We start from the raw sequence: 2,500 nt of genomic DNA on the forward strand, positions 1-2,500 counted from the left end.
CCTTAACCACTCGGCCACGACTACTCAGACGTCAAGTTGTTATGAGTTTCACACACGTTTTCTAATAGCTCCATGATCAAGCTCAGTGATCAACCCTCTGGAAGACATCTCAGAAAAAGAAAAGAAAATACAATGTCTCAGTAAAATGCAAAAATCTGATTTAAATTCATCATCCATGGGAACCATTCACAGTTTAAAGCTTTTCCCTCTTCATAATGTGGATTTGGAGTCAGTCAGCTCCAAAAACATCTTTAAAAATAATCCAAAAATGCTGAGAAGACTGAACATAATCATTTCCAAGTAAAAAAGACTTGATGTTCATTTGATCAGGCTTTGGAGCGTCTATTAACCATCTCAAGTTTCCAAAAATGTCCAGCGGTTAACTGAAATTACCATATCAATCTTCAGCTGTTTTTCACTTTGAACAGCTCCATACCTATAATACAAGTCAACGGTAAGGTTCGAAAGACCCTATAAAGGGTCCTGATTGACTTTTGTGTGCTACAAAAAAAGCCACAAAACACATTCAAAAGACGCCGAAAAGAATTTTTAGAAAAACACCATCAAAAATGTTTATAAGGCACTTTAGGAAATTCTGGAAAACACAAGAAAAGATGGCTTAGAGAAAAATCAAAAACACTTCCTGAAGCCATTTTTGCTTCAAATCCTTGTCAGATTCACCCACTTGGAAAGAGTGTTATGTGAATAATGAGATTGCTTGGTATGACATTGACAATGAGTGACATAAACAATTTTAATTTTTGCTAATCCTACTTGATTGACAGCTTTGACCATGGTATTCCATGAATCCTTGAACTCTTTTTTTGTCTTTTATTATGTGGATTTTAAATTGCTTGTTTCATCATAAACATTGGGCATCGTCGATCTGAGTGCAGATGGAAAAATCGAAATGTGTGCCCAGGTTCCACTGAGATTTGAACTCAGATCACAGGATTCAAAGTCCAGAGTGCTAACCATTACACAGTCATGGCTGCGGCTTGTTGTGCAGAATAAAGCATATGAAATCGTGAACGAAGCGAAAACAGGCTCCAAAGCTGCAGTGCAAATCTGCAATCATACACAATGGTAAATTGATATCTTATAACCTTTCATTCCACAAATTTACCAACATTTCCACGAGTATCACAGCTAGGACAGTTTGAAATGTTGATGAAAAGTGGCTAGTAAAAAGATTGCTGTATCTGTTACTTGGAAAAAGTGTGAAAAAAATAAATTGCAAAACTTATACTATTAGAAAACTGTTCATCCAGTAGTTGATAAAGATTAGCATTGCATGGTAAAAGGCTTCATCTGAGAGATAATTTAAGGTTTGTGCAAATCAAAGTGCATGTCCCAGTCCATTAGCCAGGACAGCGGTCTGTGGCTGCTGGACAAGATCAAGAGAAAAACCTCTTACCTGATGGCACCCACGGTGCTTCTTTTGATTAGCGGCAAGTCGCACATGTAATGTTGCTCCAGAATAGATTATCTAAAGAACAGTCAAAGATAAAGTCAGTTTGGTCCTAGAAACTCGCTCCATCACAGATCACTGTCATGGGGAATAGACTAGTAAACATGCAAATTGAACAACAAAGATAAAAGGTCAAAAAGTTATTGAAACATAGACGTAGTCGGCAGAATTTGAACCTGCGCGGGGAGACCCCAATGGATTTCAGACCACTCGGCCACGACTACTCAGACGTCAAGCTTTTATGAGTTTCACACATGTTTTCTAATAGCACCATGATCAAGCTCAGTGATCAACCCACTGGAAGACATCTCAGAAAATGAAAAGAAAATACAAGGTCTCAGTAAAATGCAAAATCTGATTTAAAGTCATCATCAATGGGAACCATTCACAGTTTAAAGCTTTTCCCTCTTCATAATGTGGATTTGGAGTCAGTCAGCTCCAAAAACATCCTTAAAAATAATCCAAAAATGCTGAGAAGACTGAACATAATCATTTCCAAGTAAAAAAGACTTGATGTTCATTTGATCAGGTTTTGGAGCGTCTATTAACCATCTCAAGTTTCCAAAAATGTCCAGCGGTTAACTGAAATTACCATATCAATCTTCAGCTGTTTTTCACTTTGAACAGCTCCATACCTATAATACAAGTCAAGGGTAAGGTTCGAAAGACCCTATAAAGGGTCCTGATTGACTTTTGTGTGCTACAAAAAAAGCCACAAAACACATTCAAATGACGCCGAAAAGAATTTTTAGAAAAACACCACCAAAAATGTTTATAAGGCACTTTAGGAAATTCTGGAAAAAACAAGAAAAGATGGCTTAGAGAAAAATCAAAAACACTTCCTGAAGCCATTTTGGCTTCAAATCCTTGTCAGATTCACCCACTTGGAAAGAGTGTTATGTGAATATTGACTCAAGTCACAGAGTATGAGATTGCTTGGTATGACATAGACAATGAGTGACAGACAATTTTAATTTTTGCTAATCCTACTTGATTGACAGCTTTGACCATGGTATTCCATGAATCCTT

General features: G+C 37.0%; 1 non-coding gene across 1 annotated transcript in view; it reads right to left on the reverse strand.

Moving 5' to 3' along the window:
* TRNAS-AGA (transfer RNA serine (anticodon AGA)) overlaps nucleotides 1-24 on the reverse strand; it is an 82-nt gene extending 58 nt beyond the window's left edge. The window contains exon 1 of the tRNA in view: nucleotides 1-24. This exon is cut by the window's left edge and continues 58 nt beyond it. This is a non-coding gene — a tRNA (tRNA-Ser).
* Between the last annotated feature and the right edge of the window lie 2,476 nt (nucleotides 25-2,500).

Source organism: Dendrobates tinctorius, unplaced genomic scaffold (assembly GCF_039654945.1).
Source record: "Dendrobates tinctorius isolate UK_male_01 unplaced genomic scaffold, ASM3965494v1 ptg000048l, whole genome shotgun sequence".
Lineage (NCBI taxonomy): Eukaryota > Metazoa > Chordata > Amphibia > Anura > Dendrobatidae > Dendrobates > Dendrobates tinctorius.